Consider the following 26772-nt stretch of genomic DNA (forward strand, 5'->3'; position numbering starts at 1 on the left):
CATATCCCGCGCGTAGCGCGGGCCTTTCCTAGTGAATGAATAAAAAAGAAAGAATAAAGAAGGTTCATATAAAAAAACAAAAGAATAAACAGGGCCAATGAATTTTTGTCTCTATGGTCGGACTTGTAACCCAATTGGGCATATAATAATAAATAATAATAAAGAAATTTCATTACGTTTCTAAAACAATAAATAACCAGATGGGTGAAATTGTTAGAAAATTGTTTGAAAATAATAAAGACCCACGCTTTTGCGCGGGTGAAATTGTTAGAAAATAATAAATTTACTGTATCTCTTATTCATAATTTTCATCGGATATTAGAAAGTTTATAATATGTTATGTTGAACTAAGAATATAATAGATTTAAGAATAATTGCATAGAACAATATTTTAGTATCAAAATGGTGGATTATAAAAAGAGATGGACCAGAACCTGATAGCAGAAGTAACTAAAAAACTCAAAAATTTAAGAGGAGATGAAATCAATATGTGAATAAGCTTACGTCTGGTCTTTACTAATTTGACCATGCTTCATTACCGGTAGGATTAGTGTTGTATTCATAATCCTGGCAACAGTTACTGAATTACAAATCTAGTGGAAAAATCCATAATTCAAATCATCGAAAATGAAAGAACAGCCATTTGGACCGGGTGATTGTGGTCGAGTGATAAGAAGACGGGACTGAGACGTCAACACGTTTTAGGTTCGATCCACCTGCTACGCGAAACTAAGTCACAATTATGCCGGTCACCTAACACGAATATGTGCCTATGTTTTAGGGCCCATTTGAATACCTGGAGAGAAGGTCTATCCGTGGACTGCACCTCCTTTTAGAGATTAGTCTGGGCCTCTCCATGGGCCTGAAATATCTCCAGGTTAATCAAAAAAAAAAAAACAGCCATTTGCATGCATATTGCCATGATAAAACCGTGGAAAGAGGAAAGAAAATAAGAACATGAAATATACATACATCAATTCACTGCTGGTTCAAACCACCCTCGTCATGAATGAAAATGTATCCTTTTGTTTCATACTCAAGAAGAAAATTCAAAACAAATTTAAATAATATTTGCTACTAAACTGACATCAAACAAACTATTCTCAAAATATAGACCAAGATGAACAATGCCAATAGCAACCCATCTAAATCTGAATACCTGAGACTCCACCTTGTTACCTACAAACGGTAACAAATACACAACTCAGTCTGCAGCTCGCGGCTCAGGCTGCACTGCAATTATTAGCTCAAAACTGTACATGGAGCTCGGCGGTTAAGCCTCACGGCTCAGACTAAACCGCTACCGGTAACTTGCTAAAAAAAATTTTAAATGTAGAAGTTGTTACAAATTTTTCTAGTTTTTTCTTATATAGATAAAAAAATCATTTTTGTTGTGAATCAAGAAAAAAAGGGAATTGGTTAAGCTTATCATTCCATAGGTCACGGTACAATATATAGGGATACAACATTCAGGTTTCAGAATCCTCTAGAACATGGGCTTATGGGCCTAATAGACATCCACATAATACTTCATAACACTCCCACTTGGATGTACATTTATAAAATTATATTTTCTAAAGCGCATAAGACTGCCTCATTAAAAACCTTATCAGAAAAACCCTGTGGGAAACCGTGGTGAAGGGAAAAAGAGTGCAGTGCGCATCTACTCCCCCTAATGAAAACATAACTTGGGATATCTGATAGGACAAAATCCAATGTGATGATACTCCTAACTTTACTTCTCTTGGTAGATTTGATACTCCTAACTAAAACTTGAATATCTTGGTGACCGTAGGACAAAATTACTTCAAACCACTTGGAAATCGAAGCTAACATCCATACGATATTAGGTATTCTAAGACAGCTTGTACATGTCCCACAAAAACAGTCATATCTCGAGTTCTATTATGGAGAATGACTTGATTCAAATTGGAGATAAAAATAGACTCAAATATCTTTCTCTGGACACCAATTTCATATTTTAATTCCATCTATAAGGTCTGCTTTGATTCATAAATATTTGACCTTCGTTTCTGTCTAGCGAATGAAATGTGTCCATACCTTGATTCTTGTTCAAGTATGATTGATCTTTGATCATTATCTTCTGCTTCTTTTAGTCTCAAAATACATTGGAAGATTGATAGATCTTCATTACTTAAGTGTTAACATTTCTCTTTAGGTATCTATCATTTACATGTTCTTTGTTGCCTCATTAAAATCTTGACATCGAAAACCCAATGGGACAAAAACCATGATAAGGAAAAAGAGTAAAACTACGAACATCATCATATTTCTCCCCCTGGAAGCATCATCTTAGAGAGATGTTTTCTCATCATATATATCTTCCTTTTAAGAATTGATATAAGCATATCCTTAGTAATAAACTCGTTTGATTGTCAGACAATCTCTTAGACCATTGGACTTCTTATCCATAACATTATTTTCACACAAAAGATCATATTATCTTGGTCTATTTGGACTCCTTGTCCAAATTTCCTTTTATAGACAATCTTCTAAACCTTCACATTATGCATATTTATACATAAGAGTTATTCTTTTGCTTCTTGTAGAAGGTACAAGTATGACTATCATTCTTGTAATACAAAATCACATCTTTCAATCCTTACAGAGATCAGTAAATTTCCAATATTATGGTACTTCATGATCAAGAATTATTTATTTATATTTTCAATATACTCGCGCGGTAATATTCTCGAGAACTAGCACTTACTGCTTCTAGTAGTCCAAATCCTTATGGGGTTTACTTCTTCTTACAGTTTATATTCTTTTGGATCTTTTACATAAATTTCATTGTTCCAGTGACTCTCAGTTCTTTTTCTTTGTTGCCAGACTAAAGAAACTTGAAAGTTGATGTTTCCACCACATGATGTGTTTCTTATAGCAATTTCAGGTCTTTGTGAGAAGTCTTGTGCAACTACTCTTTTGCATCTCATAACTTTTCATCATCTTATTCATTCTTTCACATAATGACCTATTTATGTGCCACAGGTTTTACACCATTAGGTGTATGGACTATTTGTCCAAATACTCTCTCTTTCCAAGAGATTTAATATCTTGCATCTATTGCTTATTTCCATCTTGGCCAATCATTTCTTTGTGTACAATTTTCAATAGATGGTTCATGATCCTCATTCTCATCAACTGCTACATTGCATGCATATATATTTACGACGTCGATTTGATATCAGTTCCATATATTTCCAGACATGACATAGCTATTTCAGATTTCTTTATTCTCAGGTACCTGAATCTTTTTTTTTTCTTATCATGTTTTCTATCTCTTCTCAAGATCTTTAATATTTCATTACTCGATTTTGCCATTCTCATTCATGCTCTTTTTCTTTTCAGAGGATTTTTATATTTGGAACTTATAGGTCTATCACGATTCAGGCAATTTTTAGACCCATTAGCAGTTTAATATTGTCCTTCTAGGACATCCATTTAAACATGAGCATTTACAGCTGATACTTGTGACTAAATCACTTCCTTAAGGTCAGTAAATGAGTCTGACAACTCATATGCTGATCTTTTTAATAGAATTATCTCCATCATTCAGTTTTGGACTTTTTCACGCTCTATAGTACGAGGATCAATGATAATTCATTCAACTCATTCATTCTCCAGCTGTTTATTTTTCTCCCCCTAATGTTGGGTAGACTAACTTTGAGTCTTTAATTAAATCATATAACCAATGAAGATCATATCTCAACATATTTATAACCACTTTTGAGGTCTCATCTTTTTCGGTGTGGTGGAGCAACTACAACGTATCCAAATTTTCTAGATGAGATCTTTGGTTCCTGACCCATAACCAATTTAATGGGGAGAGTTCTTAATTACTTTTAGCATTATGCGAATCAATGTTGCTGGATCTTACATATGAACATTAGCTACAACATGTTCATCATGTATCTCAACTTGCATAAAATAATTATCAAAGGCTTGTGACTTCACCAGTATTACCAATAAATCTCGCAAACATTAGGTTGCGGATCTGTGACAAGGATACACACGACCTTCTTGCCGATGCATTAATTATAAACATATGGTGGATGATCAGTCCACCAGTGGGTGATCAAGCCAGCAAACATCTGCTTACATAATAGAATTCCAAATCTTTTGACTAGTGAAAACTGTATTCTTATATTGTCTTATAAGCAAGCATCATATAGCAGATCATTCGTAAGAATCTTCGGGTTCTTCAACGAATGTCTATATGATTATCTTTCGCATCATTACTAAACCGGGATGGCATAACCGGCTTGCCAAACATTACACGTTCAGTAAACTTCTAGTTTACTATTACATTTATCTCCATTTTCTAATTATTGTGTAGTACAATACAATAGTGCCTTGGGTAATACTTGTGATTGAAGGTATTCAACATTTCCATTTACTTATTGTCTCAACATTATTAGATGTAAAAACTCTCAGTTTTATTTTATAAATGACTCTTCAAATCTATTTCCAGTGTGAACATATTTCTGAAAGTTCCACTTACTAGGGATGTGAAATTCTCTAATTCTCCCCCTCGAGATGATAGCACTACATTTTTGTCTATCTCGAATTGAATCTCAACTAAAAATCAACAACATTCCCAACTTTAGGTCATGTGTTGTATCTTAGATCTTTTTGATCTTTGAGACTTGAGAAAGTATAAGTTTCGTTCCCATAGACATACATGTATCTGCTCTTCTAAAGTTTCCAATAATCTTGATATTACAAGGACATTGTATTCACACTAGTCTTTTTTTATATATAAGATAAGAGCAATATCTTTTATTTTCCACCATATATCTTTATTTTCCCAAATTCAAGTGAGAATATGAGTTCTAAAACAAAACTCTTCGGTGTTGTTTTCTTTTTTACTTTTTTCATCCACATTGATAGATCATTGTTTTTTTCCGGTGTCAAAAAAATAGTTAATTTTTTTTTTAATCTCAATAGCTCTTACTTATTTTTGGTCAACCTAGTGAGACGAATTATAAGTTAATAGTACTTGCTTAACTTTTGTTCATAGTACCGGGAAGACAAAAATAGTTGCATGAAAATTAGAGTATGTTTTCTCTAACATCTCTGTATCAGTATTCATTTACAGATTTAAAATATTGTAATCTTAGATTAGTATCATAATGAGCTTGATCACATTTTTGTATCATATGGTGGATCTCTTATGGTCTTCCGTATTAAAACCTTAAATATATATGTATTATCGTAAATATTTTACTATTTTATAAATAAAGACTACTACAATAACTATCTTATTTACTAGCTTTTACTACCATGCTATTAAATCATTAATTAATGACTATAAATCGATGCTAATCAAATCATGATAGGTAAATAGGACTTATCTTAATAAAGAAAATTTGGAACTGAGATTGGAAATCTGACGTGAAGATGATCTTTAAAAAACTTTGCGTTTTCCATCTAGTTAGCATCTGAAAAGAACGCATATAATCCTGAATCATTTAAAATTTTGCTCATGCAAAGCATGGCGGCTGTTACATTAGTAAGCAATACTAAAATTAAATATATAACGAAACCAGAACTCAGACCAACGGTTTAATTCTAAAACCAGAGCAAACGAAAAATAATATCAAATCAGATTAACGAGAGCTGAGAACATGTAACGTTCCAAGTATTACAGAGTGACCATGTCAGTTTCACAAACTATTCGATACATAAACCAACAATCTATCAAATAAAGTTTAAATCAAACGTATTAAATAGATATATCTGTAAGTGTTGATGAATACAAACTCAATTAGCCTAATAGCATAATTAGGAAAATAATATATCTCGAGTAAACCGACTTCGTTTACTTAAAAAAAAAATCTACTAATCTCTCTTAGTCACCAAGTCTCTAATTCATATTTCTGATTTATAATCTCCAAGTGAATTTAGAATACATTAGTTGTAATCAATAAGAATATCAATAAGAATATCAAAACTTTGAGAATAAAAATAATAACTCTTAATCGTCTTTTTATTTTGTGCAAATCTACAGTTCAGGAACGCGCAACTAATTTATAATTAAACAATCAGTTGAGCTACCACTTTCAAAATTAATCATGATTACATAAACCAACTCAAACAAGAAAGATGTCAAGTTAACCAACTAAGAGCATGTCGTGATCAATAAATATTTACTATGATATGGTTTTAAGTTATTAAATTAAGTAAGAAACAAAAAAAAAAGGAGTAATCATGTAGCTTATCTCGATGATTGTAGTGATTGAAGCTCGTTACTCCATGTAAAATCAGATCGGTGGAGTAAGCTCTTATGTTCATCGGGTTTGTTAGAGACCAATTAAGCTACTACAGCTACAAAATAACATCACTGATCAGTTCAGTTAAATCAATAAAGAATTTGGATACATAAACCCACAAAAACTATTCAAGTAATTGACATGTATAAAAAAAAAATCATGAAATCATGCGATTACAAAAATCAATATAGTTTCCTATATGTTTGTGTAAAAGAACGTAGACATAAGATATACACAGCAATAAATGATCAATTAGAAACATGAATAGTATAGTAAACTAAATCATTAATAATGGCCTAACAAGATAATCACTCGGTTATCAAACATGCTTGATATTGCAACTCAATAAAATATTAATCACTAAACTATAAAGCAGAATCTAAACGTAGATCTCAGTTTGTTATGCATCGAATCTTCACTTTACATAAATTGATTCACCAGTACAGAAAATCAACTTCTTAACGATACACCAAAAACAATCAACAAAATATTAATAAGAAAGAAAATTGATTATGTAAACTTAACTGTTTCATATTTGAACGAGGCATGGTCGTCGATAGGAGACATCAAACACATTAGTGGTCGGAGGTGCTGACGGATACACGATTCAACGTACGACTTTAGTTTATGGATCTCAATCCTTTTTTTTTTTTTTTTCTGACGGTTAGGTTTGGAGTTTCGTGCTGTGAATCAAGAAAAAGAGAGAATTAGTTAATCTTATTACTCCTCCATAGGTCACGATACAATATATAAAGATACAAAGTTTCAGAATCCTCTACAACATGAGCTTATGGATCTAATGGGCATCCACATAATAGTTCATAACAATTTTCTCCAACTTATACTCTTGATAATTAAGTAGCTTAGAGTTGTTGTAGATAATTATTTATGTTTTCAGTTTTTAAAACATAATATTGATTTGATTGTGTTAATTCTCTCAAAATCACAAATAGCGGTTATCTTAATAATTATCTCAACTAATTGTGTTATGGTGTTTTACCATGAATAAGATCTCTATATGTGATATTTCATGATTTTATTGGTTTTAACATATCATTTTACTTCATTCAGGTCATTATAGGTTGTATTTAATATCTATATTACATTTATATTAAATGGTCCTTTGCATATGACAGAGACTAGAGTGCACAATTGTGAATTTGAAGCTGAATTTTAGGAGAAATCTGCAAATGATTAAGTTTGTGGTCAAAGCCAAAAGTCTATAAATGATGGAGGACCAAATGTAAAAATAATTTAAGTTTGGCCATTGTTTCTCTTCGATCGAGCTGCGCTTCAATCCGCTACGGCGAGGCTTGATTCTATGCCGAAAATAGCTTTGCTGGACACCTAGGAGGAGTTTTTTGTGGCCATGGATTCTGGTGAGAGCCTTCTGATTCTGGTGTTAGAAGCAAATTGCGAGGAAGCAGCGGAAGAGAGCTGCAAATTGTGACTTAGATTAATGCTTAGACTGCTGGTGTTGTACACTGCAAAAAAACATCATGTGAATTTTTTCAGTGTATCTATCCAATGGGTAGCAAATGGGAATAATGACACATGATTCTAGCGAATTGGGAATTTAGAAAATTTGTTAGCAAGTTCATGTCTTCACACTGGAAAAAAAGTTCCCAGAATTGTATGTGTCACCAAAATTATATTACATTGACTCAGTCCAATCACCAATAGCATTCTTAGTAATTTATCTAGATATAAGAAAGTATAGATTAAAGGAGGTTAAGAAGCTATGTCATGCTGAAATGTAAACAAAATGACATATATGTAAATAAATTACTAATTTAAAGTTTTTTTTTTTATTTTGCTTCTCCTTTAATAATAAAAGGATGCTAAAAATTGTTTCGTGTTATAAACCAAGTGGTGATCGATCCATATCAGGTCCAAACCATCCGGCCCATCAGCTATCCATCCGGATCATTCGCTAATGACTTAGGCGAATGAGAGTTTACATTTATCTATACTTGATGTTTATCTTTTTGCATATGTGTTTAGGATAAGTATTATTTCATATTTCTATTAGGAATATGATTTCCTTTTCTCTTATGACGGTCTAAATAAGACGATCTAATACTTGTATAAATATAGACCTCTGGTCATGAGTAATGATAAGCTTACACAACATCTCTTTTATAACTCGTTATCAGCACGATAGCCTCTAACCCTAAGCCCCCACGAAATTCCTTAAACTCAGCTGAATATCACAAAACCTTAATTCCGGCAGAACTTCAAAGAGATCGTTCTCCCAAACCGTGAGGACCCAGACGACGAGCAATATATCAAATTGAATCTCTCGCCGAGACGAATCAGACGCTGCAAACCGCTTGTTGATCCGATCATTGACGCGCCGTCACGCTCTGCTACATTAGCTCTTTCTAGACGTGATCAAGTAAACCAGACGTTCTCCTTCTTCCCTGCTCGTAATCCGACCAAGCAAGCAGCCCGTCCGCGACCCGACTCGAAGAACGATCAGCTCGCGGCCTCCTTCTCTCTTTGGTGGTCCAAATCTACACTCCATAAGTTTCTAAAGGTAAAACTCGAAACTTAAAAGAACCTACACTGAATTTGGTTGATAAAGATCTGAACCATTAAAATTTGAAGAACCCTAATCTAGGATAATAGAAACCCTAACATATGGAACTAAGTTTTGGTTAGATTGTTTTCCTGTTTAGTTGATAGATCAATGGCTGTTAGGGTTGCTAGAACATTGATTGATCAGTAAGGGCATTGAAACCCTAAATCTAAACTATATGATCCGTTTCCTTTATGATGTTTTGAAAATCTGAAATATCAAAAACCTAAATTGATCCGACTGTTTTGATTGATTGATTTTGATGTATCTGAGGTTTAGGTTGCTAGATTAAAACCTTGAATTATCTTTGATGATTGTTTGAGTAAATAGAACTGTTTAGAATCGAATTTGATCTTAAAATTGTTAAATTGCTGAAAACTCTAATTTTCCTTTTTGCATAAATCGATTGATAAACAAGTTTCCATATTGTGATTAATTGTTTGAATATCGAATGAACTGATTAGGAAAATTGCTAGTTTTGATTAAAACCATAATCCGTCCAGAATTGTGAATTTCCTTTCTGCTAAAAGTAGAAAAATTCATTTTTCCTGAAATTTCCTTTTCTACTTGCTGGAAAATTTCCTTTTACTGTTAAGATTGCTAGAGAATTGCTAAAATTGACTGATTGATCTGATTTAATTCTTTTGTAAAGCTTGATATTGATAAAATCAAACCGAAAAAAAAATGGGCCTTGAAACCCTAATATGATCTGATGATACTTGCATTATTATTCTGATTGCTTGACCATAATAAATGTTTTAAGAAAAGTAAAACATAAGAATTATTGACCTGGTCTCACATTGATTAAAACTCGGCCTGAATATGATTGATGCTTTGATTGCATTCAGATATAAAATCCGACCTCTAGGGTTGTTGCATCACAATTTTATAAGGCCGTGTGGCCTAAAGCATCATATAGACCTCACATACTTGTTTTTCTCGCACCATGGTCGCGTAGTTAATTGTTTGGCCGAGAGACTTGTGAAACCGTATGCATTGATTATATTGACTCGGTTGCATCTTGAACTGATTAATAATATGTTTCAGATGTCGAAATTTTGAGCCTTTGGATTATGCTGCCCTAAATCTCTCTGGAGATAATTATCTAGAATGGGTAATGAACACTTCAGTTGCCCTGAAGTCTAGAGGACTCGGGAAATGTATCATTGATGGCAATAATGCAATTGAAAGTGAAAAGCATAAAGCCATAACAATTATACGCTATCATCTCACTGAGGATCTGAGAGATCAGTACTTAAATATTGAGGATCCTTGTGACCTTTGGACAAAACTAAATTCAAGATACTCAATGGCATTATGTCGAAAAGCCATGAATGAATGGAAGATTCTCAGGTTCCAAGATTTTGAATCCGTGGACGAATATAATTCTGCTCTGATGAAAATCGCTTATAGTCTTGAACTATGTGGTGAAGTGGTAACAAATGAGGATTTACTATATAAAACCTATTCCACATTCCATCCAAAGGATCTGTTGTTATCACATAAGGCTAAGGGTTTCACCACCTATAATGACCTATTGTCATGCCTATTGGCAACTGAGCAAACACTACAAGAAAACAGCGGCATACTGAGGGAAAAAATCGTCGGTATGTCGTCGGAATAAGGCTATTCCTAGGGGTGTCAATTCGGGCTGGCCCGGCCCGGTCCGGCCCAAACCCGCTAAGCCCGTAAATATTTGAGCCCGGCCCGGCCCGGCCCGGCCCGAAAATAATTTGGGCCTAGAATTCAAAGCCCGGCCCGGCCCTTATAGGGCTACAGGGCTTTTCGGGCTTTTGTGGGCTTTTCGAAAAATAATTTGTCATTGTCATTTCCATCGTTTTAATACATGTGAATTTTCATTAAAAAAAAGAGTTTCATTTTTAAAAAATAAAAAAGTATAAAGTGAGTTTAAAATTTTCTTGTCTATCACAAATTTTTTATTTTTTCGTATGTTTTAAAAACATTTTATACACAAACCAAATTTAATAAGATTTAAATAATCAAATATCAATTAAAACAAAAAATATAAGAGAACAAAATTTATGATAAACATGGTCAAACGTTTTATACTTTATATTTTGAAAATAAAAACATGTTGTACATGAAAGAAGAATGTACTTTTGTAAAATTTAAAATGTAACACTTGTAATGATGAAACAATAAAGTGCATTAAAAAATTTTATATTTGCTTTATTAGAGTTTAGATAAAAATATTAAAATAATATATCAATACTAATAATAGTTTCGATTACAAGAAAGAAGGATAATATTTACGCTAAAATATAAATTTCGGGTTTTCGGGCCGGCCCTAGCCCAAACGGACTTAAGCCCAAAATACCCAAAGCCCAAATGGGCTTAGCCCGAAAGGCCCAATTTTTTTTGGGCTTATAAAGCTAAGCCCAAACCCGGTAATTTTTAGGGCTGGACGGGCTCGGGCTGCGGGCTTTGGCCCTAATTGACATGTCTAGCTATTCCGACGACATACCGACGAAAAAAGTCGTCGGAAATAACTCCTCAGAAATTCATTTTTCCTCGGAAATCCCTCGGAAATTTCCGACGGAATTCCGAGGAACTGAATTTCCGAGGAAACTCCGAGGACCACTAGATTGTCGGAAAGTTCCTCGGAATATCCCGAGGGAGGACTTCCTCGGTATATTCCGAGGAAATTTCCGATGGTCCAATCCTCGGAAGTTCCGACGAAATCTTCCTCGGAATTTGCATCGGGAATTTCCGAGGAACGTAGTCCCTCGGAAAATTCCGAGGAACATTCCCTCGGATTTTTTTTTTAAATTCCGATGACTTATTCCGAGGAAAAGGTCGTCGGAAATTTCCGAGGGTGCTTTTCCTCGGAATTTCGAAAAAATTAATTTTTTAAAAAAAATTATTATTTTTTTTTAAATTAAAATTTGTGAAATTTAAATTCGAAAATATAAAATTAAAATTAAAACTGAAAACATATTAGATAATTCAAAGTTCTACAAATAAAAATAAAACATTCCGAGTTTTTGGTAAAAAAAAAAAAAACTACGGGTCTTGAATGTTCGGGAACACCTCGTTCGGCTACATCCTCTTCATCATCTCCATCATCTGCTCGTTCAGCCTCTTCTGTGTCTCATAGCCCGCCTGTTGAGCTGCCATCTGGGTCTCCAACGCAGATATCCGATCATCCAAAATACTGTCTTCCACTCTCGCCAAACGGACTGAAACCATCAGTACATAATCCAAGGTAGACATTTCTTCTCTCATACGCAAAGTCGGGATACTTTGATTGGAAATGCTTCCACGCTTTTGCATCTGAAGGATGTCTGATCTCACCATCTGTTGAGTGCTCCGCATGCCATCTCATTGGTTGCGCTGTGCGTTCAGACAGATACAACCTCTGCAACCTTTCCATCAAAGGCAAATACCACATCCTTTTATATGGCACTGGAACTCTTCCACTCGTATCTTTATAACGAGGCTTTCCACAAAATTTGCATGTAACCCGCTGTTCATCCACCCTCCAATAAATCATGCAGTTGTCGCTGCATACATCTATTACCTGATACGATAAACCAAGACCAGCTACGAGTTTCTGAACCTCGTAGTATGAACCAGGAGCTACATTATCCTCGGGTAGAATACCTTTTACAAAATCAGCAATCGCATCCACACAGTCTTCAGCCAAATTATAATTTGTTTTAATGCCCATCAATCTTGTAGCAGATGATAAAGTTGAATGACCATCTCTGCAACCTTCGTACAATGGTTGCTTTCCAGCATCCAACATATCATAAAATCTCCTAGCTTGTGCATTGGGTAAATCTTCCCCTCTAAAATGATCATTTACCATCTGCTCAGTACCTACACCATAATCTACATCCGTTCTAATTGGTTCTTCTAATCTAACCGCTGGCTGAGGTTCGCTAGTACTACCATGTTCATAATCAGTTTCCCCATGATAATACTAAATTTTGTAACTTCGTGTAAACCCACTCAAATATAGATGAGTCCAAACATCCCGCTCTTTAATAACCTTTCTATTTTTACAATTAGAGCAAGGACATCTTAACATACCTGTTTTTGCTTCCGGTTGTCGGTGAACTAACCCCATGAATTCGGTTATACCTCGTTGGTATTCTTCCGTAAGCAATCTCGTGTTCGGATCCAAATGAGGTCGATCGATCCAAGAACGAAAATAATTTGAAGAAGACATGTTTTTTATGAATCAAATTCGTGTGTAAAGAGAGTAAGAGGCTAGGGAGGATGAAGATATGGAGTAAATGAAGAGGAAGAGGGGTGCTTGTATTTATAGTTGAAATCCTGCCGACAGACCGAGGAAATTCCGACGGAATTCCGACGGAAACGGTTAGTTCGTCGGAATTTCCTCGGAATTTTTAAAATCCCCCAACGGCTCTCTAACGGTTATAATATATCCTCAGAATTCATCGCTTTTTTCTGAGGAATACGTTTTTCCTCGGTATTCCATAAGAATATTCCGACGGATTTGTATTTCCTCGGCATTCCGTCGGTATATACCGAGGAAATTCCGAGGAAACACAAATTTTGTGTTTCCTCGGGATATTCCGAGGATTTCATTTTCCGTCGGAATGTCCGTCAGAATACCGCTGTTTTCTTGTAGTGAAAGAGAGCAGAAAGTTATAGATACCATTAGGAGATTTGAAAAACTTCAGAAAAGATACATTGAGCAACGAAACAGTGAGATGAGACCTCCTGAAGCCAATGAGGCTAAAAATGATAAGGAGGAATCCAAGGAAGCCGTGTGGAAATATATGGATTGTGAGGCCGGCTTATACATTGACTAAAGAAACGAGATTTCGACATTATGATTTTATGTTTTATGTTTTGCTTTGATTTGCTTGTCATTTACAATTTTATAGCAATAATAAGAGTTGTTTTTAGTTATCATGTTTGATTTGCTTGATGATTTCTTGATTGATAAATGACAATGAAAACTTAATAAAAGGATAGTCAGTCTATTATAGACCACGACATTGCCTAAAGGGGCACGAATTTATTCACCCAATAAGAGACCCATTGAGTTATAAAGACTTGAGCATGAATGGTTTTCACATTGAACCAATGGGCAAAGGAAACAAAAGTTCCTTTCAGATTATAAGAAAATCGCCTAAGGCCTTATAAGAAAGTGGTCAAGACTATACCTACATACTCTACTGATCTAGACTATGCCAAGGATCAGTATGATAAAGGCAAAAGCCATGGTAACCTGTATACCCACGAAATTTTATACACTTTTTGGCATGACTGGATTAGCCATCCAGGTCTTTAAAAATTGATGCACATATTGCAAAAGGCACAAAGAGTTATCCCATAAAATATCACGTTATGTAACATGTACACAAGGGAAACTCATTAGGCTCTATTGTCCCAAGTACCACGTGATTATAGTATGTCCATGAGGGGGAGTGAGGACAAACTGTGATCCATGAACATACTACAAATCCGTGTGACATGGCCTATGACCATAGTAAGACTTGGCCGAATTCTTTATACTACAAAGGCCACTACCTAATGCTTGGGGACACAAGGATTTACATGTGTAAGGTTAATATGCATCAGGCCATATAAGTGAGCATAGATAATCCCATCTCAGAATGAATACGGGTCATAAACCAGACATATACCATCCTAAGAGATTTTGAATAAACCACCATATACATATGTGCCGTCTAGGATGGACCCTCAGAAGAGGAGAAAAAGATTGGAAATATATGTTGGATAGGAACATGTCTTTCTCCCACGATTTTTTAAGAGACCTTGTGCCAAATATGGGTGATCAAATTATGGCCAGGTAAACGGATTGATGAATCCGACTATCCAACATCAGGGGGAGAAAGAAATAAGCTGGTAAAAGAGAATAAGAGAAATAGAATGGTATTTACCATCATTGTCTTGGCAAGATCCTCGGACTAGAAAATATGATTTAAGACGTCCAAAGAATGTGATCAAATGATACAAAAGCTAGCAGAACTAGATGCCAGACACATTGACCCGAAAAGAAAAGAATGACTAAGTCATACCAGCTTAGCACCACGAATTTGATGTCCTAAGAGACACAATCAAGTTGCTACAATGTCTATACAAGATAGACCAATAAGTTCCAAAAGATAAGAAACCTCAGAAAGAAATGAAAGGTGCATAGAATGATACAAATCCGAGTTCAAAGGAAACCAGTCCAGATAGAGAGATAAGGCTGGCCAGCTAAACATCTAAGGTACCAAACCATGTAGTTTGGGACGCCAAACTGCAAGGTAGTAAAGGTCCTGGATAATAAGATCTCAAATCTATTAAATCATGTCTGGAACACTATGGAACTACATAAGAGTGTTAACACCAATGATGTATTTACATATAAGAGAGCTCATAAAAGAAAGTAGCACTTGAGTTTAATGATATAAAGCGAAGATCATGAACCCACGTAAGAGTACTCATAAAGAATAAAGATCAGATTAAAAGAAAACGTGAGGTTTAAAGAGTTTAAAGAAGAGATGGGCGTATTGGCCAAATATATAGAAACGCCATCTGGTGATATAGACCAGTGGATAAATGGGTCTTGTGAGGGAAAGAAAATCGTGAGATGTGGAACGTGACCAAGTAGTCAAGAGGTCGTTCACATTACTACTTACAGCATTCAAAGAATGGCTTGTTACACAAGGATACTCATAGAGACTAAAGGAACATATTATAAGGAAATATGCTTCTATGTGGTAGACGCTACTACACAAACTCGAAATTGATAAAGTCTGGAAACAAAAGAAATAATGATGTAGTAAGCAGTATATTGATCACTGGATAAAGAAAATAAAGGTACCAGAAAGATGAGAAAAGAAGTTCTCAAAGAACAGCATTGTTCCTAAGTTGTTCATGGACTGAAGCAAAAGCAGCTGCATTGAATATGATAAGACTAAGTAAAACTTAGTGAAGAAGTTCGATAAAGAACAATCCAAATCAGTCCATATATTCTTATAAAAGAAATCCCTTGTGTTTATAATAAATCAGCACTGCAAGTAGGTCATGAGATGCCATCAAAGAAAGTGTGGACTGCGATGTTTTTCAAGTAATAAGATTATAGTATGGGACTGCAATGTAAGCACAAGCCATTATGTTTATATCAGTGAATAAAAGGAAACCATAATGGTCCAAGAGAGTGACCAGAAGTATGTCTGGTCGAGGTCAAATGGATATGGCATTTCTGAAGGCAAGAAAGATCGATAACCATGTATAAAGGTCCTTGAGTGTATTTGACTACAGATCCATAGTTTGATGAGATTATAAAACTCATTGCAGCAATGATTATTAATGATATGACCTTAGACACTCATGGGGTATGGACGAGTATAGACAAGGTCTATAACTCAACATGGATCGACCAATGAAGAAAGATCGGCTATAATGGATAAGCCATTAGCACATACGTGTGATGTATGTCCGAATGGACGAAGGCATGTCCGTGAGAAGCCAAGTGATTCGTATGTGTTTGGGTCGATGACTCAATATATATTAAAGTGTCCACGGTATGGCAAAGCCATGTGACTAGAGGATCCGTGGGACATGAGAGGACTTGCGAGTAAAGTTTGATCGCAGATTAGAGGTCCATCCGAGTACTGGTCGAGTGCCATCCGTCCGACCAGGACATAGAGTGGTCAGCTGCAAAGATGCACGTCTTGACCATGTCTTGATGAAGTTCCAGAAGATATGAGAGTTACAAGATAACTCAAGTTACAATTCGGCAAGAGCTATTCCTACATCAACGTTCAAGAAGCTCAAAGGACTACAAGTTCAGTCATATGATATGTCAGCCGACTTCTTCACCATGTCTACACCAACCACACGTCCATGAAATTTATCTATCAGTTTGGGACGTGCCAATTAAAGGACCAGTTCAAGACTTGGCGCCCATGAAGCTAAACTATCAAATTGTCCATGCGCCAACTTGAAGAACATACACGGGGGTACAAGTCAGGGGGAGTTCATGTGTTGTACTCTTTTTCCTTATCCATGGTTTTGTCCCACTGGGTTTTCCTGAAAAAGTTTTAATGAGGCAACATTAAGCATGTTACAAGCCCTGAACCGGATGTGTCGATCAAGGGTGAGTGTTATAAACCAAGTGGTGATCGATCCATATCAGGCCCAAACCGTCCGGCCCATCAGCTATCCATCCGGCACATTCGCTAATGACTTAGGCGAATGAGAGCTTACATTTATCTATACTTGATGTTTATCCTTTTCCATATGTATTTAGGATAAATACTATTTCCTATTCCTATTAGGAATATGATTTTTTTTTCTCTTATGACGGTCTAAATAAGACGGTCTAATACTTGTATAAATATAGACCTCTGGTCATGAGTAATGATAAGCTTACATAGCATCTCTTTTATAACATTTCGTTCAATTTCTAGTTACATTTTAATAATCCTGAATTTATTAATTTTCTAGTGGTGCTGGTGGTTTTATGGTTATCGTTTTTCTTCTTGTGGTTTTCGATGGTAGTGCATACGCAGTTAGATGTGGCATTCTCTCACTTTGATGGATCTGAGCATTGGCGTGGGTTGGTCGTTTTTGTGCCCATAAAGCATGTGTGATTCTGGCAGCGATGTGGCACGTGCTGCTATCATTTTCATTCCCGAAGAAGAGTTGTGTTTTGTTCTAAAATGTGGCACCGGTGAGTTGGCTTTGTTCTGGATTAGAAGTTTAACGGTCCTTTCCGGATCCAAAGGTCGACGGTGTGCTCTTCTTGTGGGAGATACGACAACGCCAAAGTTTTATCGGTTTGTGATCTGTTTTGCAGCTTTCAAATGGTGAAGATGATAAGACACATACATCTATGTTTGGTTTATTCTCAAGCTTGTTTATCCTCTTTTACGTTAGGACACTATTATGCTTCAATTAAGATATAGTTGTGTGTTCTTCTTTCATTATATCCAAAAAAAACCTCGATTTTGAAGTTTTCAAAACTTTATATTCGAGGTTTAAAAGTGTTCTTCTTCAAAAGCAAAACTTCAAACTCAACTTCAAAACTAATTTATTTTATAATATGGTCCTTATATTTGTCATAACTAATTTGAATTCATAAAACTTTTGTAAATATACACATACATAAACATATTACAACAATATTAATTAATAAAATATTATATTAAAGTATAAAATTTTAAACAAAATATATTAATTAATATTAAACTTCAAGCAAAATATTATATTACTCCATAAAGTGATTTTCGTAATGCATATATCACTACAAGAAAATGAGTGTATTGTAACGAATATTTCCGTCACAATATAAAATCTTTCGTCACAATATTGACATTGTGACGTATTTGTAACCATATGTATACGGTTGCAATACGAACGTCACAAAAAAATTTTGGTAACAAAAATGTAACAATGTTGCGACGTATCGAGACAGTAACAATTGCGACACAAGTTGTGACGATACATAAAAGTGACAAAACAATCACAATTACCGACTAATAATCAAGTCACAAAACTGTCATATTATGTTACCATTATACCGTCTCAGTTTCGTCACTTGGTGTGACCAAACAGTGGTCACTAATCGTCACAACTGAAGACTAATTGGCCGTCACTAAATGGTATAATTTGCTACTGATTTCTGGTCACAAATGAGTCTTAATTTGATACTAATATATTATCTCGTATTTCTCACAATTTTTACTAATTTAGTCACGACTTTACTGAATTAAATATATATCCACATATTTTTTTTATTTATATTATGTCGTTTGTATTACATTGTGATTTTAATATTTATTTACCAAAAAGAAATAATCTGAAAAAGAACAACTTATTAAAAATAAAATTTTCATAACATGAAACACTCGTAAATATAATGTAAACTTGAACAACAATTAAGAATGAAAAAGAAAAAAAAATAGCATAAAGGAATTAAAAGCATATAAAATAGCAACAAACTAAGATAGCACCAAATCAAACTAGTCTCTGCCGAAGCAGAAAGTCTTTATAGCTTCAAATCGTTTCTTGAAGAGCGCATTATGTCGAGATGGGTGGATCATTCCAACATCACGTTGTACTGGAACATGTGCAACTTCTTCCCTATTATACTGGTTCAGAGTTTACACCATGTCTTTAGGAAACAGCAGAGTGAGAACCATTAGGTTGGGTATTTGATCATCTCCCATATGAACGTCCACCTATTCTTATTGGTGGTCGAGTCCTCTACAAAGGAAACCAAAAATAAACTGATCAATGTACATATCTTATTCCTCGCTAAATGACAAGAACACAAAACAATCCAACTTTCTTTTTAATAATTAATAGTTCTCTAAAGTGCTCCAGAAGTGGCCAATAATAAAATATGTGTATAAATAATCCATCAAATTTTGTTTAAGAGCACGATTCCAAAGAACTATAAATAATTAAATTGTAGAGATTATCAAAGCTCTATAAGAAAGTGGCCAAACACAAGTTTCAAAGCAAACATTGATAAAACGCTTCTAGTTTTCAACCTATATGGCTCCGATATTATATTCGCAAACAAGTCATCCATAAATAAAAGGGATTATGGGTGATGAGAAACAAAGCTTTACAACACCAGATCCAGCAAGAGGAAAAGCTTTCAGAGATATGGTTCCTCTGAGAGAGTACTTTTAGGGTTATAATTTTGACGGCAAGTTATGAAGTTTTTATATATCGAGAAAACCTGTAGGGTTTATGATGACTTAGTGGATATATATAGTCAATAAGAAGCCTTAAATGTTTTTCGAACCTTTTGACAAGTTTTAGGGCGGTGTATCTTAAAATTTCAGAACACCGCCTCTAGCGCCCAATTGTTTTTGAAATAATACTTAGGAAATACCCTAAGATAGCAATAAAAAAGTTTATGTCACCAATATAGATTCTAAGAATCAAAATGACCAAAATGTTTCATTAAAGAGATAAATATACACTTATACTCCTAGGGTTAACTAATCCAAACCTTAGGGTTTAGAGTCAAGGGGTGGAGATTTGGGATTGGGGTTTAAAATTTTATAAAATAGAAAATAAATATTAAAAATTTGAAAATAAAAATTTTTAAAATAGTTTCAAAAGGTATTTTCGAATTACAAAAATAAAATTTGAAAAAAAATATAAAAATAAAGTTCAAAAAAAAAAATTTATAAAAAAGTTCGAATTTGAAAACATATAATCTAAAACTATAAAAAAAATTATTATTTTTTTTATTTTAATTTTTTTTTTATTTTTTTTAATTTTTTATATATCTAGGGTATTATTGTCTTTTTACCTATTAAATGAAACATTTTGGTCATTTTCCTCCTTGTGATCTATTTCTGTGACAAAAACTTGAAAATGATCTAAGATTTGCCCATAATACTTTATTTGAACTTAAAGTTTTGTATGTATTTCTGTTATAAAATAAGTAACTAACTATACTAAAACAACATACTAAAAATTGACAATAAATAGATACAAATAAATTAATCAAATTCTTCATAAATTAGTTCGATATCAGGATTTTTGCTTTTAACATCCGAGTTGCAACAACTATGGGCGCATGGTTTTGAGACATACGATGTTTCGCGCAAAGAAAACTTTCAGATGCGGGCAGTACTTATGTGGACAATAAGTGACTTTCCAGCAGATGGTATGTTATCTGGATGGACAACACATGGGAAGCTATCATGTCCATATTGTCAAGATGACACAGATGCTTTCCAACTAAAGAACGGAAGGAAAACGTGTTGGTTTGACTGTCACAGACGATTTCTACCACCTGATCATCCATACCGCAAGAGTAAGACTTCGTTTACGAAGAACAAGCAGGTGTTTGATGGTCCACCTGAGGAAGTTAGTGGGAAAGATTTGTTGAAGCAGTTTAGGTATTTTGATGCAGAAAGGACGCCAGATGTAGGTGGACATGAAAACATTCGAGTCAATGCGGTTGGAGAGCTACATAACTGGCACAAAAAGAGTATTTTCTGGGATCTGCCATATTGGGAGAGTCATCTATTGCGACATAATTTAGATGTCATGCATATTGAGAAGAACTTCTTCGATAATCTGATGAACACAGTCCTTAACATCCAAGGTAAAACGAAGGATAATTTGAAGTCAAGGTTGGATTTAGTCGATATTTGTGATCGTTCTGAACTTCACGTTGATGAGAACGGTACGGCCCCTTTTCCCATTTATCGGCTAGATGGTGCTAGAAAAAAAGAGTTCTTTGATTGGATTACAGATAAAGTGAAATTTCCTGACGGATATGCATCAAATTTGGGGAACTGCGTTGATAGAAGCGAAAGAAAGTTTACTGGCTTGAAGAGTCATGATTGTCATGTAATTATGCAGCGCCTCCTTCCGTTTGCTTTTTCAGCATTATTGCCACGTAATGTTCATGAAGCAATTGCAGGTATATTATATTTTTACAATTTAATTTATTTTTATATTTAATAATTATGCTTATAAAAACTTAATGCTTACAAAAATTATGTCTTTTATCTATGTAGGGATTAGTGTTTTCTTCCGCGACTTATGCAGCAGAGTAGTGACTGAAGAGGGTATTAATAATTTGAAGACAAACGCACCAGTCCGCATGTGCAACCTTGAGAAGATATTTCCTCCATCATTCTTTGATGTAATGGAACATCTTGCTATTCATCTCGCAAGAGAATTGGAACTTGGTGGTCCTGTGCAGTACAGATGGATGTATATTTTTGAGCGTTATATGCATCATCTGAAGAAGATAGTCAAAAATCAAAGCAGGGTGGAAGGATCTATAGTGGCACAGGTGATCAATGAAGAAACTGCAATCTTTGCTGAAAATTATTTTCCACCAGAAGTGCATACAAAACACCGAAGACCTGCTCGGCATGATGATAGAGGGGAGAGAGCAACATATCATGTTACTGTCCCAAGCATGTTCAAGGAAATAGGACGACTTAGTGGAAAATTCACGAAGCGGAGACTTACGGACACTGAGTACGCTCATTTGCAAACATATTTGCTCACCAACTGTGAAGATGTTCTACCATATGAGAGGTAAAAATATTTATTCATTTATTGTTAGATTAATATTCAATAATTTTATTTCATATTGATAATATTTTTGTATATAGTGTATATATGGCGGAGTTGCGTATGACTCACATGCATGCAACAGAAGATGAGCTTCGACAACTTAGAGATAACGGATTTGCTGCGTGGCTTCGTAGTTATGTGAGTCATATATCATATTACCCTATGCAAATGATTAGTTTAAATTTAATATATATAAACTAATTAATTTTGCAATCATATATGTTTTTAATTTATAGGTGAATGATGGTTTGGCCAAAGGTCTTGTGTTCGATGATTGGATACGCGAATTTGTGCAGGGACCAAACTATGTCGTCAAATCATATCCTAAATTTGTACGCGAGGATATGCATTCACAAGGAAAGGTCATTCTAAGACAACATATGATGCTGGTGTTTCATCTTCTTCTGGTGACGATGTCTACTACGGTAACATAAAAGAAATATTGGAAATCCAATTTCCTGGAATGGTTGGATTGCGTTGTGTAGTATTCTATTGTGATTGGTATGACACCACCCCAGATAGAGGAGTGAAGATTGATGCGTTTGGTGTTACATCAGTTCATTCGCGGCGGAAACTTCAATATTATGATCCCTTCATTCTTGGTTCGCAAGCTGATCAGGTATGTCAATTTATTCATAATTTTTTAGCAATATAATTAATTAATGTTATATATTTTACTAATACTTGTATAATTGATATGTATAGGTGTGCTACATCAGTTACCCTCGGGTGACGTACAGAGACGATCCATGGGTTACTGTAACGCAAATCAACCCAAGAGGACGAGTGGATGGAACTTCTGATGATGATGAACCATTGCAACCAGAGTCTACCAGCAACGCCCAGGCAGTTGAAGATTTGGAAAATGTTCAACTCGTTGAGAATTTGACTGTGTTTGGACATGATGCTGTCGTACATTCAGAGCCGGAAGCCGAGGTTGGGGAGTTTGATGAAGATTCAGAAGATTCTGATTAGTTTTTTTTTTTTTTTTTTTTTAATGGTCCGTCGGAAATCCGTCGCAATATACCGACGACATAGCGACGACAATGGGTTTCATTGAAAATTGGAAAGGTCGTCGGTATTTCGTCGGAAAATACCGACGACATGTGTTTCTATAAAGTTTCAATCATAAAAATCTATAAATTTAGATGCCAAAACTATGAAAATAACACATAATAAGTGTTTAGTATAGTATTAGATCGCAACCGTTCAAATATAACAACTCATTAAAATATTTATGTATGCATATCATTGTTTTCATAACATCTCATCTTAACATTATATACTTATACAATCATATTTATATAAGCTTACACTACAAAAAATGTTGTTGTGTAAAATCGTGTTATAAAACATTTTTATTGTTAAATCTTTATGCAAAAACTATATATATTATCAAAGATTTGGATTTTGCATTTACAAACTTGAAATCAACACCCTAAACACTAAGTCGTCGGAATTCCGTCGGAATATACCGACGGAATGTGTCCGTCGGAAAATACTGACGGACACATTCCGTCGGAATATACCGACGGAATGTGTCCGTCGGAAAATACTGACGGACACATTCCGTCGGAATTTCAATTTGCCCGGGAGAACCAAACCGCTTGAAAATTTTCGCGAATCAGCATTTGGTATATTTTAATTATACCGACGGAATACCGACGAACCCGTGTCCGTCGGAATCCTCAGATATAAAAACCCTCCTTCTTCCTTCTTCGTTAACTCCGCGGCCCCCCTCTCACAAAACGCAAACAATCCGGCGATTTCTCCCCCTCTCCGGCGATTCCGGCCTTTCTCCACCTCTCTTCACCGGCGAATCCTCTCCTCACCCTCATATCTCTTCCCCAAACCCCAAATCATGTAAGAATCATCCCAAACCTTCTTTTTTATCAATTGTTTAGGGTTTTGGTAGTTGATTTCGGATTTTAGGTTGTTTGATTGAAAATTTTAGGATTAAATGGATAGTTTAGGATATATAAGTTAGGATTGTTGTTTTAGTTTTTTTTGGAACAGTTTTTGATTTTTAAAAACGTTTTTTGATTTTTAAAAACGTTTTTTGATTTTTTAAAACGTTTTTTATTTATTTTTAAAAACGTTTTTTGATTTTTAAAAACGTTTTTTGATTTTTTAAAACGTTTTTTTTTATTTTTAAAAACGTTTTTTGATTTTTTAAAACGTTTTTTATTTTATTTTTAAAAACGTTTTTCAAGTTTCCAGTAATGAAATATATATAATAAAACGTTTTTAAAATTTTTTAAAAATATTTAACAACATTTTTCTATATTTATAAATTTTTTATAATTTTGTATACATATATATATATATATATATGTAAATCATCTATAATAAAAATTTTAAAATTTTTTATAATTTTTTATAAGTTTCCACTAATAAACTATGTATAATAAAACACTTTTTAAAAAAAAATAGAAATATTTAACAACATTTTTCTTCATTTATAAATTTTTAACAACATTTTTCTATATTTATAAATTTTTTATAATTTTGTATACATATATACATATATATATAAAAGGTTTAATAGTTTTTTTTAAAACGTTTATAAAACCTTTTGTAAATATATAAATGAAAACATTAAAAATAGAAATGATTTGAAAATATGTTTGATGGGTTAATTTTTTTTTTTAGGGCCGAGGATGAAGCCCGCCCCGCAGCCCGTCTTCGACGTAGTTCGGTGAGCAGTTCCCGTGCATCGGGATCGTCTCATGACTCGGTTCCCGCATATATTCCCGCTCCAGCTCCCTCAGCCCCTCACGCTGCCCCTCACGCTGCTGCTCCACAGGATCCGGGGGTCATGCCGGTTCATCTATTGGTTCAACAACCAGGTCGAGAGCATCTCCCGTTTCTCCAACCCAACCCACGACGAGGCCATAGCACTTGGTTAGTATTTTGTTTATTTGTACCGTTATATTTTTCCCTTTAATTAACTTGCTAACTTGTATTTTTTTAAAGGTTCACCAAGTCGAAAAATGGCATTAGCCGGAGCATCAACCAGATGATGTACTCCATGCTCCGTTTTGGATATCCAAAGTGGAGTGTGATCCCTACCGACGAACGAGAGTTGTGGTTTCGTCAATTCGCGGTATAGTAACTCTTCATTTTTTTAAAGTTTGAACATTTTTTTAAATATATTTACTTATTAAATTGTGTTTGTTTTGTAGCAAGAGTTCAACTGGCACTCCGATCATACGGAAACAGTCCGTAAGAAATTCAACGAAAAGGCCATGGACTCTTACACAAAGCAGATAAACTCGTGGAAGACAGTTTGGCAGAAGAACAAGAAGCCACGGTTCATCAACGGGTCGGTGTGGGAGCAGTTGATAGCTCATTGGGAGAAGGAAGAAACTGCAGAGACGTCTTCTAGGAACTCCAGGAACCGGAAGAGCGATCGTGACGGGAAAGGTATGTATGTGCACAACCTCGGCGCTTGCTCTATGTCTACTAAGGAGGATGAACTTGTAAGTTTTTTATTATTATTTATCTTTATATTTTTTAAATAAATATTTTATATATTTCTTGGCTAATACTGGCGGTTTTTTTAGATCGAAGCAAATGACGGTAATCCCGTTGATCGTCTACAACTCATTAAGGTGGCTCACACTAACAAGACGACGGGTCAAATTCAGGACCCCGTGATCAAAGGTGTAGTTGATTTGGTGGAAGCTGAAATAGTTTCCCAATCTCAGCCTCTCTCTGATGACGGCGAGTCCACGGGAGCTTCAACCAACCTGTCTCTATTGCAAATAAATGAGATGGTTGAAAATGTAATTTTTTTTATTAATATATTTTTTTTATAATGTCGATTACTTACTTGTCCCTATTTACTTACTTTAAATATTTTTGTAGGCGGTTCCTAATAGGAAAGGAGGCCGTTTAGTTGGGTTGGCCCGTCGTGCTTCTTCGTATCCGGCATCTTCTTCACAAGCTCCGTATGTCGATCCCATGATTCTCGAGGAGCTACATGACAAAGATGAACGGATTGGGGCATTGGAAGATCAGAACACCACTATCCTTTCGGAGAATGCCACTATCCGTTCGGAGAATGGCACTATCCTTGCTGAGTTGGCATCCCAGAAGAAGTTCAACACCGAGATTATGCATAAGCTAGATCGTTTGATGTCTTCGAGTTCATCTTAGTTTATTTCGGCTTTTTAAAACTTTCGGAATGTTTTTTTTTTTATTTCGGTTTGTATGAATTTTAAACTTTATGAATGTTTTTTTCCTATTTTGGTTTTTATGAATTTCAATTTTATAATATTATTAGTTTTAAATTTCTGATTTTTTAAATTTATTAATATCAAAAAATATACAAAAATGCAAAATTAATTTAAAAAAATAAATGGGTATATACCGACGGACAGTGGTCGTCGGAATATACCGACGGACATATATCCGTCGGAATTTACCGACGAACCTTGTTCGTCGGAATCCACCGAGGAACACTCTACGTCGGAAGTGTCCGAGGAACGTTCTCCGTCGGTACGTAGTTTTTCCGATGAACTCTGGTCTCGTGTATCTGCATCGTAATATCGTCGGAAGTTCGTCAGAATGACGTTTCTCGGTATTCGTCAGAAAGTCGTCGGAAGTTCTGACGAAATTCCGACGAATTTTTTTTTTCCGACGAAACGATACCGACGGACGGGTTCGTCGGAAATTCGTCGGAACTGGTCAATTCCGACGAATTTCCGACGATTTCGGCCATCAGAATCCCCATGTTTTCTTGTACTGTTGTTTGCATGAAGTTGATCTTGAATGTTTGTCTTGCTTTTCTTGTTGGCATGAAGTTGTTTGACG

Source organism: Brassica napus, chromosome C1 (genome assembly GCF_020379485.1).
Source record: "Brassica napus cultivar Da-Ae chromosome C1, Da-Ae, whole genome shotgun sequence".
Lineage (NCBI taxonomy): Eukaryota > Viridiplantae > Streptophyta > Magnoliopsida > Brassicales > Brassicaceae > Brassica > Brassica napus.